Here is a 10,854-nt window from a genome sequence, read left to right as displayed (position 1 = left end):
GTGTGTGAGTGTGTGGATTATGGGTGTGTGGGTTATGGGTGTGTTAGTGTGTGGGTTACGGGTGTGTGGCTTATGAGTTTGTGGGTTATGAGTGTGTCAGTTATGGGTTATGAGTGTGTGGGTTATGGGTGTGTGGGTTATGGGTGTGTGAGTGTGTGGGTTATGGATTATGGGTGTGTGGGTTATGGGTGTGTGAGTGTGTGGCTTATGGGCGTGTGGGTTATGGGTGTGTGGGTTATGGGTGTCTGGGTTATGAGTGTGTGGGTTATGGGTGTGTGGGTTATGGGTGTGTGGGTTATGGGTGTCTGGGTTATGAGTGTCTGTGTTATGGGTGTGTTGGTTATGAGTGTATGGGTTATGATTGTGTCAGTTATGGGTTATGAGTGTGTGGGTGATGGGTGTGAAGGTTATGGGTTATGGATGTGTGGGTTATGGGTGTGTGGGTTATGGGTGTTTGGGTTATGGGTGTGAGGGTTAGATGTGTGTGGGTTATGAGTGTGTGGGTGATGGGTGTGTGGGTTATGAGTGTGTTGGTTATGGGTGTGAGGGTTATGAGTGTGTGGGTAATGGGTGTGAGGGTTATGGGTTATGGGTGTGAAGGTTATGGGTGTGTTAGTGTGTGGGTTATGGGTGTGTGGGTTATTAGTGTGTCGGTTATGGGTTATGAGTGGGTGGGTTATTACTGTGTCGGTTATGGGTTATGAGTGTGTGGGTTATGGGTTATGAGTGTGTGGGTTATGCGTTATGAATTTGTGGGTTATGGGTTTTGAATGTGTGGGTTATGGGTTATGGGTGTGTGGGTTATGGGTGTGGGTTATGAGTGTGTGGGTTATGGGTGTTTGGGTTATGGGTGTGTGTGTTATGGGTGTGTGGGTTATGGGTGTATGGGTTATGGGTGTGTGGGTGATGGGTGTGTGGGTTATGGGTGTGAGGGTTATGGGTGTGGGTTATGAGTATGTGGGTTATGGGTGTTTGGCTTATGGGTGTGTGGGTTATGGGTGTGTGAATGTGTGGGTTATGGGTGTGTTGGTTATGAGTGAGTGGGTTATGGGTGTGTGAGTGTGTGGGTTATGGGTTATGAGTGTGTGGGTTATGGGTGTTTGAGTGTGTGGGTTATGGGTGTGTGGGTTATGGGTGTGAAGGTTATGAGTGTGTCAGTTATGGGTTATGAGTGTGTGGGTGATGGGTGTGAGGGTTATGTGTTATGGATGTGTGGGTTATGGGTGTGTGGGTTAAGGGTGTGAGGGTTATGGGTGTGAGGGTTATGGGTGTGAGGGTTATGGGTATGTGGGTTATGTGTGTGTGTGGGTCATGAGTGTGTGGGTTTTGGGTGTGAGGTTTATGGGTGTGTGGGTTGTGGGTGTGAGGGTTATGGGTGTGTGGGTTATGTGTGTGTGGGTTATGGGTGTGTGAGTGTGTGGATTATGGTTGTGTGGGTTATGGGTGTGTGATTGTGTGGGTTACGGGTGTGTGGCTTATGAGTGTGTGGGTAATGAGTGTGTCAGTTATGGGTTATGAGTGTGTGGGTTATGACTGTGTGGGTTATGGGTGCTTGAGTGTGTGGGTTATGGGTGTGTGGGTTATGGGTGTGAAGGTTATGAGTGTGTCAGTTATGGGTTATGAGTGTGTGGGTGATGGGTGTGAGGGTTATGTGTTATGGATGTGTGGGTTATGGGTGTGTGGGTTAAGGGTGTGAGGGTTATGGGTTATGAGTGTGTGGGTGATGGGTGTGTGGGTGAAGGGTGTGAGGGTTATGAGTGTGTGGGTTATGGGTGTGAGGGTTATGTGTGTGTGGGTTATGGGTTATGAGTGTGTGGGTTATGGGTTATGGGTGTGTGGGTTATGGGTTATGGGTGTGTGGGTGATGTGTGTGTGGGTTATGGGTGTGTGGGTTATGGGTGTGAAGGTTATGAGTGTGTCAGTTATGGGTTATGAGTGTGTGGGTGATGGGTGTGAGCGTTATGTGTTATGGATGTGTGGGTTATGGGTGTGAGGGTTATGGGTGTGAGGGTTATGGGTGTGTGTGGGTCATGAGTGTGTTGGTTTTTGGTGTGAGGGTTATGGGTGTGTGTGTTGTGGGTGTGAGGGTTATGGGTGTGTGGCTTATGGGTGTGTGGGTTATGGGTGTGTGAATGTGTTGGTGATGCGTGTGTGGGTTATGAGTGAGTTGGTAATGGGTGTGTGATTGTGTGGGTTATGGGTTATGAGTGTGTGCGTTATGGGTGTTTGAGTGTGTGGGTTATGGGTGTGTGGGTTATGGGTGTGAAGGTTATGAGTGTGTCAGTTATGGGTTATGAGTGTGTGGGTGATGGTTGTGTGGGTTATGTGTTATGGATGTGTGGGTTATGGGTGTGTGGGTTAAGGGTGTGAGGGTTATGGGTGTGAGGGTTATGGGTGTGAGGGTTATGGGTGTGTGGGTTATGTGTGTTTGTGGGTCATGACTGTGTGTGCTTTGGGTGTGAGTTTTATGGGTGTGTGGGTTGTGGGTGTGAGGGTTATGGGTGTGTGGGTTATGTGTGTGTGGGTTATGGGTGTGTGAGTGTGTGGATTATAGGTGTGTGCGTTATGGGTGTGTGAGTGTGTGGGTTACGGGTGTGTGGCTTATGAGTGTGTGGGTTATGAGTGTGTCAGTTATGGGTTATGAGTGTGTGGGTTATGAGTGTGTGGGTTATGGGTGTTTGATTGTGTGGGTTATGGGTGTGTGGGTTATGGGTGTGAAGGTTATGAGTGTGTCAGTTATGGGTTATGATTGTGTGGGTGATGTGTGTGAGGGTTATGTGTTATGGATGTGTGGGTTATGGGTGTGAGGGTTATGGGTGTGAGGGTTATGGGTGTGTGGGTTATGTGTGTGTGTGGGTCATGAGTGTGTCGGTTCTGGGTGTGAGGGTTATGGGTGTGTGGGTTGTGGGTGTGAGGGTTATGGGTGTGTGGGTTATGGGTGTGTGGGTTATGGGTGTGTGAGTGTGTGGGTTATGGGTTATGAGTGTGTGGGTTATGGGTGTTTGAGTGTGTGGGTTATGGGTGTGTGGGTTATGGGTGTGAAGGTTTTGAGTGTGTCAGTTATGGGTTATGAGTGTGTGGGTGATGGGTGTGAGGGTTATGTGTTATGGATGTGTGGGTTATGGGTGTGAGGGTTATGGGTGTGTGGGTTATGAGTGTGTGGGTTATGATTGTGTCAGTTATGGGTTATTAGTGTGTGGGTGATGGGTGTGAAGGTTATGGGTTATGGATGTGTGGGTTATGGGTGTGTGGGTTATGTTTGTGAGGCCTATGAGTGTTTGGGTTATGGGTGTGTGGGTTATGGGTGTGTGGGTTATGGGTGTGAGGGTTATTGGTGTGTGGGTTATGGGTGTGTGTGTGGGTCATGAGTGTGTGGGTTCTGGGTGTGAGGTTTATGGCTGTGTGGGTTGTGGGTGTGAGGGTTATGTGTGTGTGGGTTATTGGTGTGTGGGTTATGTGTGTGTGGGTTATTGGTGTGTGAGTGTGTGGATTATGGGTGTGTGGGTTATGGGTGTGTTAGTGTGTGGGTTACGGGTGTGTGGCTTATGAGTGTGTGGGTTATGAGTGTGTCAGTTATGGGTTATGAGTGTGTGGGTTATGGGTGTGTGGGTTATGGGTGTGTGAGTGTGTGGGTTATGGATTATGGGTGTGTGGGTTATGGGTGTGTGAGTGTGTGGGTTATGGGCGTGTGGGTTATGGGTGTGTGGGTTATGGGTGTCTTGGTTATGAGTGTGTGGGTTATGGGTGTGTGGGTTATGGGTGTGTGGGTTATGGGTGTCTGGGTTATGAGTGTGTGGGTTATGGGTGTGTGGGTTATGAGTGTGTGGGTTATGATTGTGTCAGTTATGGGTTATTAGTGTGTGGGTGATGGGTGTGAAGGTTATGTGTTATGGATGTGTGGGTTATGGGTGTGTGGGTTATGTTTGTGAGGCTTATGAGTGTTTGGGTTATGGGTGTGTGGGTTATGGGTGTGTGGGTTATGGGTGTGAGGGTTAGGGGTGTGTGGGTTATGAGTGTGTGGGTGATGGGTGTGTGGGTTATGAGTGTGTGGGTTATGGGTGTGAGGGTTATGAGTGTGTGGGTAATGGGTGTGAGGGTTATGGGTTATGGGTGTGAAGGTTATGGGTGTGTTAGTGTGTGGGTTATGGGTGTGTGGGTTATTAGTGTGTCGGTTATGGGTTATGAGTGGGTGGGTTATTACTGTGTCGGTTATGGGTTATGAGTGTGTGGGTTATGGGTTATGAGTGTGTGGGTTATGCGTTATGAATTTGTGGGTTATGGGTTATGAATGTGTGGGTTATGGGTTATGGGTGTGGGTTATGAGTGTGTGGGTTATGGGTGTGTGGGTTATGGGTGTGTGGGTTATGGGTGTGAGGGTTATGAGTGTGTGGGTTATGGGTGTGTGGGTTATGGGTGTGAGGGTTAAGGGTGTGAGGGTAATGGGTTATGGGTGTGAGGGTTATGGGTGTTTGTGAGTGTGTGGGTTAAGGGTGTGAGGGTTATGAGTGTGAGGGTTATGGGTTATGGGTGTGAGGGTTATGGGTGTGTGTGAGTGTTTGTGTTATGGGTGTCTGGGTTATGGGTGTGAGGGTTATGGGTTATGTGTGTGAGGGTTATGGGTGTGTGTGAGTGTGTGGGTTATGGGTGTGAGGGTTTTGGATGTGTGAGTGTGTGGAGTATGGGTGTTAGGGTTATGGGTTATGGATGTGTGTGTTATGGGTGTGTGGGTTATGGGTTTGAGGATTATGGGTGTGAGGGTTATGGGTGTGAGGTTTATGGGTTATGGGTGTGTGGGTTATGGGTGTGTGGGTTTTGGGTGTGAGGGTTTTGGGTGTCTGGGTTATGAGTGTGTGGGTTATGGGTGTGTGGGTTATGGGTGTGAGGGTTATGGGTGTGTGAGTGTGTGGGTTATGGGTGTGTGGGTTATGGGTGTGTGGGTTATGGGTTATGAGTGTGTGGGTCATGGGTTATGAGTGTGTGGTTATGGGTTATGAGTGTGTGGGTTATGGGTGTGTGGGTGATGGGTGTGTGGGTGTGTGGGTTATGGGTGTGTGGGTTATGGGTTCCTGGTGTGAGGGTTATGGGTGTGTTAGTGTGTGGGTTATGGGTGTGAGGGTTATGGGTGTGTGTGTGGGTTATGGGTGTGAGGGTTATGGGTGTGTGGGTTATGGGTGTGTGGGTCATGGGTGTGAGTGTGTGGGTTATGGGTGTGTGGGTGATGGGTGTGTGAGTGTGTGGGTTATGGCTGTGTGGGTGATGGATTGTGAGTGTGTGGTTTATGGGTGTGTGGGTGATGGGTGTGTGAGTGTGTGGGTTATGGGTGTGTGGGTGATGGGTGTGTGGGTATGAGGGTTATGGGTGTGTGGGTTATGGGTGTGTGGGTGATGGGTGTGTGAGTGTGTGGGTTATGAGTGTGTGGGTTATGGGTGTGTGGGTGATGGGTGTGTGGGTGTGAGGGTGATGTGGGTGTGGGTTATTTGGGTGTGTGGGTTATGAGTGTGTGGGTTATGGGTGTGTGGGTGTGGGTTATGGGGGTGTGTGGGTTATGGGGGTGTGGGCGTGTGATTGTGGGTTATGAGTTAACCCCACGTTAATGCCCGTAGTTTTGGAACAGGATGTCCAACAAGTTCATCCAGGTGTGATGGTCAAGTGTTGGGATTCGCTCCCCAGTAGACCTCCATTAGTGATTCAGATCATTCCCATTTTTGACCCCTAGGTGCAATAATCACTCTAAATGGGGCTGTGAACGCAGTGCACAATGATTACACAACGCTGAGAAAGATGAGAAAATCGACAGAACACGAGCTTACATCTGTCAAACAGCAACATTTTAAAAATCTTTGGTCATTCATAAGGTAATTAATATTTCAGTGGAGTTTAAAATGTATAGAGTTGTGAATGAGGACTGGAAGATTAATATTTGTTAAATGCACGGTCGCAGATAGAGGGGGGGACGGGGGGGATTCGTCCCACCCAGACTTAAATTCACCTCGTTTGGTCCCCCCCACTTATAGGGAAGAAAAAAATGTCTATGCTGTCTTTCTTTGCATAAGGCAAACCTCACGGAAAAATCAAAAGACTAATTACCATTACCGTTTATTGAGGTGCACAGCAGTACAGACATAGTTGCAACTGCACAGACTGCACAGTTTGTGAGCTCGAGCTTGGTTGCTATGGTTACCCACAAGTTTGACAGGCATATCGGGGACAGCTCCTCCTAGTTCAGGACCCCAACACAGCATGATGAAGGGTGCCAAAAGGCAGAAAACGATTGCATCGTTTAAAAAAAAAAAACGCGACTGTAAGTAAACTGTGCCTTACTTTATCATATCACCTTGCAATTTTTTGATAGTCTGTTCAAAGTAATGTCGTAGTGAAAGTAAAATCATACGGAGTAGAGAAGCCTTTCTGGTAGCCTCCTTCTTTCGGTGGCAGCCAGTAGATACAGTGCTCAGAAGGCAGTTTTAATGTTTAATCTGGCGTTCCCTGCCATAATTTCAGCGAGCATATTGTTTCATAAGGAAACTTTGCGAAGAGTTGTTGACTGACTGCCGCTCACGCAACACACAGGCATAGTTAGAAAGTCAGGATGCACTGGTTTACACTTTACACACACACACGTAGCCCAGCCTCTCGCTATGTTTAACAGTTGGAACTTAGCAGTTTTAAAACTAGTTTTGCAGTTTTGCAATTTCTGTGCGTGATGATAATGTGTAAACTTTGGATTTCCATAGGCTATGTTAAAATGTTATCATTGTCCTGGCCTGCAGGTAGTTCCTGGTGATGGCAGTGAGGGAGGTGAAATAACATGTATACACACTACCGTTCAAAAGTTTGGGGTCACCCAGACAATTTTGTGTTTTCCATGAAAAGTCACACTTTTATTTCCCACCATAAGTTGTAAAATGAATAGAAAATATAGTCAAGACATTTTTCTGCCCATTTTGAGCATTTAATCGACCCCACAAATGTGATGCTCCAGAAACTCAATCTGCTCAAAGGAAGGTCAGTTTTATAGCTTCTCTAAAGAGCTCAACTGTTTTCAGCTGTGCTAACATGATTGTACAAGGGTTTTCTAATCATCCATTAGCCTTCTGAGGCAATGAGCAAACACATTGTACCATTAGAACACTGGAGTGAGAGTTGCTGGAAATGGGCCTCTATACACCTATGGAGATATTGCACCAAAAACCAGACATTTGCAGCTAGAATAGTCATTTACCACATTAGCAATGTATAGAGTGGATTTCTGATTAGTTTAAAGTGATCTTCATTGAAAAGAACAGTGCTTTTCTTTCAAAAATAAGGACATTTCAAAGTGACCCCAAACTTTTGAACGGTAGTGTGTGTACACACACATATATATATATATATATATATATATATATATATATATATATATATATATATATATATACACACAAAATGGAATCATTTGCTGACAGCTCAGTCCCCCCCAGTTCAAAAATCCTATCTGCGCCCCTGGTTAAATGGATGATATAAAGGGCGGGGCTCTGCACAACCTGCCCTTATCGACAAACCACCACTGTATTAATCTGACTGCATTACACAGAGAATGACATTGTGAATGATAACAACATGATTAAAAGGATTAAACGTCCAATGTAAAGTATTCCAGATTTTATTTCTCACAAGGTTCAGATTCTCCAAAACAATCAAAAGGCTAATTAACACTAATGATCACTAAACTTACAGATACATGAGAAGGAAAATATTATATGAAAAAAACACAAATGCAGAAAGATATATTTCACAGAGCAAGTTAGAAAGTTGGTCAGTGATTTTAACCCTTTCCTGTCCTGCCATGGAGAATAACTTTCTCTGCTCCATCTACTGGACAAACAGTGAAACTGCAGGTAAAGCTTTGAAGACAGATTTATAAGCAGAGGAATCAGTTTGTGTTATTAGTTTAAAGATTAGAGAATATATCTGATAAACATTCTCATCTCATCTCATTATCTCTAGCCGCTTTATCCTTCTACAGGGTCGCAGGCAAGCTGGATCCTATCCCAGCTGACTACGGGCGAAAGGCGGGGTTCACCCTGGACAAGTCGCCAGGTCATCACAGGGCTGACACATAGACACAGACAACCATTCACACTCACATTCACACCTACGCTCAATTTAGAGTCACCAGTTAACCTAACCTGCATGTCTTTGGACTGTGGGGGAAACCGGAGCACCCGGAGGAAACCCACGCGGACACGGGGAGAACATGCAAACCCCGCACAGAAAGGCCCTTGCCGGCCACGGGGCTCGAACCCGGACCTTCTTGCTGTGAGGCAACAGCGCTAACTACTACACCACCGTGCTGCCCTGATAAACATTCTATAATTTCAAAATATGTAATTATTGGAACCCAAAAAGCCTCTTCACAATACAGTTACAGTGGATATAAAAAGTTTACACACCCCTGTTAAAATCACAGGGTTTTTAAATGTAAAAAAAAAAAATAAAACAAAAGAAATTATGTCTGATTTTTTTTCCACCTTTAAATGTGATATAGTAAACACCAACAAGTGAAAAACAAATCAAAATGTTTTAGGGGGAAAAAGAATAAATTGGTTGCATTTTTGTTGGTTTCTATATAAATGTAAAAGGTTGGAAATTTCATTCTCAATTTTTGATTTTAATTATTTTTTTAATCACAAGTTCATGTAGATTTTTATATCCACTTTACATTAAAAATAATAATGAGAATCTTTGACAAATCAATAAACCTCACTTTCCTATCGAGAGTAAATTAATCACTCATATATTAATAGATTAATCCAAAATAAAACACATGCAAAGAATACTGAAAACTGTCGTCCTGTTAAATGAGTAGTGTCTCGTGAAATGAATTATCAGCCACTGTGATACTCGTACATATCACTAGAATCTGGTTGTGAAGCTGAATGTGTTGTTGGGTATTGTGGGATGTGGATGTGGCTGAAGTCTTCTCATTCAGGTAAGCTGGACTCTCTTCAATGTCTGTGAAGATTCTCAGTCATCCAGGTCATAGTAAACTGTGGGTGGTAGAAGAGAGCAACTGGACTTGCTTGAAGATTCTTGAAGATGTTTCACCTCTCATCCGAAAGGCTTCTTCAGTTCTGACTAATAGGGAGTATCAGGTATTTATCCTCTCATGGATGAAAAGCTCATCTAATGCCTCGGTCACAACTGGCCGTACGTGCTCCTACGGCCGGTCTACGTGCAAAAAACGCAAGAAACGCACGGAGGGCGTGCGTGTGACGTGCTGATTTTTGAGCCGTAGACTGGCCGCAGAGGTTCTTTGTCATGTCAAACAAACTCTACAGACGCTTACGTTTTTCAGGTTGCAAGACAAACTTACGGCCAACGTGCGTCTTTCTCCACGAACAAAAAAAACGCAGCGATTTGGGAAACGCCAAAAATCGCACGGCCAAAAAATCGTACGTCCGGTTGTGACCTTGGCTTAAGGTGTCATTGAGTCATCCTGTTGGTTTGGGTCACTGGGGACTGGATGTGAACGGCCTCGAGAGTCATTAGGGTGATCAATGGATTGACCTCTGCCTGATGGGGAAACAAAACAACTGCTTCACAGGCGCATGACTCAACACAGGAGAGCCAGTTCCTCAGGCCAGGACTCTGCTGTCTACCTTCATCTTAACAACAAAGGACACTCCTTTCAGGATTGCAAAGTACGTGTTTTTTGCCAGAGAGGATCGTTGGTATGAGTGAGGAGTTAAAGTTGTTTTCATCCATGAGAGGATAAATACCTGATGCTCCCTATTAGTCAGGCAGAACTGAAGAAGCCTTTCGGATGAGAGGTGGAACGTCTTCAAGAATCTTCAAGCAAGTCCAGTTGCTCTCTTTTACCACCCACAGACTCTCTTCAATCAGATCCAGATGTTTTTTTTGTGTCAGAAAGCAGAGAAAAGTGCCATTTCATTAAAATGTACAACCCCGATTCCAAAAAAGTTGGGACAAAGTACAAATTGTAAATAAAAACGGAATGCAATGATGTGGAAGTTTCAAAATTCCATATTTTATTCAGAATAGAACATAGATGACATATCAAATGTTTAAACTGAGAAAATGTATCATTTAAAGAGAAAAATTAGGTGATTTTAAATTTGATGACAACAACACATCTCAAAAAAGTTGGGACAAGGCCATGTTTCCCACTGTGAGACATCCCCTTTTCTCTTTACAACAGTCTGTAAACGTCTGGGGACTGAGGAGACAAGTTGCTCAAGTTTAGGGATAGGAATGTTGACCCATTCTTGTCTAATGTAGGATTCTAGTTGCTCAACTGTCTTAGGTCTTTTTTGTTGTATCTTCCGTTTTATGATGCGCCAAATGTTTTCTATGGGTGAAAGATCTGGACTGCAGGCTGGCCAGTTCAGTACCCAGACCCTTCTTCTGCGCAGCCATGATGCTGTAATTGATGCAGTATGTGGTCTGGCATTGTCATGTTGGAAAATGCAAGGTCTTCCCTGAAAGAGACGTCATCTGGATGGGAGCATATGTTGCTCTAGAACCTGGATATACCTTTCAGCATTGATGGTGTCTTTCCAGATGTGTAAGCTGCCCATGCCACATGCACTAATGCAACCCCATACCATCAGAGATGCAGGCTTCTGAACTGAGCGCTGATAACAACTTGAGTCGTCCTTCTCCTCTTTAGTCCGAATGACACGGCGTCCCTGATTTCCATAAAGAACGTCAAATTTTGATTCGTCTGACCACAGAACAGTTTTCCACTTTGCCACAGTCCATTTTAAATGAGCCTTGGCCCAGAGAAGACGTCTGCGCTTCTGGATTATGTTTAGATACGGCTTCTTCTTTGAACTATAGAGTTTTAGCTGG

The sequence above is a fragment of the Neoarius graeffei genome, chromosome 14 (genome assembly GCF_027579695.1).
Source record: "Neoarius graeffei isolate fNeoGra1 chromosome 14, fNeoGra1.pri, whole genome shotgun sequence".
NCBI lineage: Eukaryota > Metazoa > Chordata > Actinopteri > Siluriformes > Ariidae > Neoarius > Neoarius graeffei.
The sequence above is the reverse complement of the archived record's forward strand: the minus strand, read 5'-3'. Positions refer to the sequence as shown.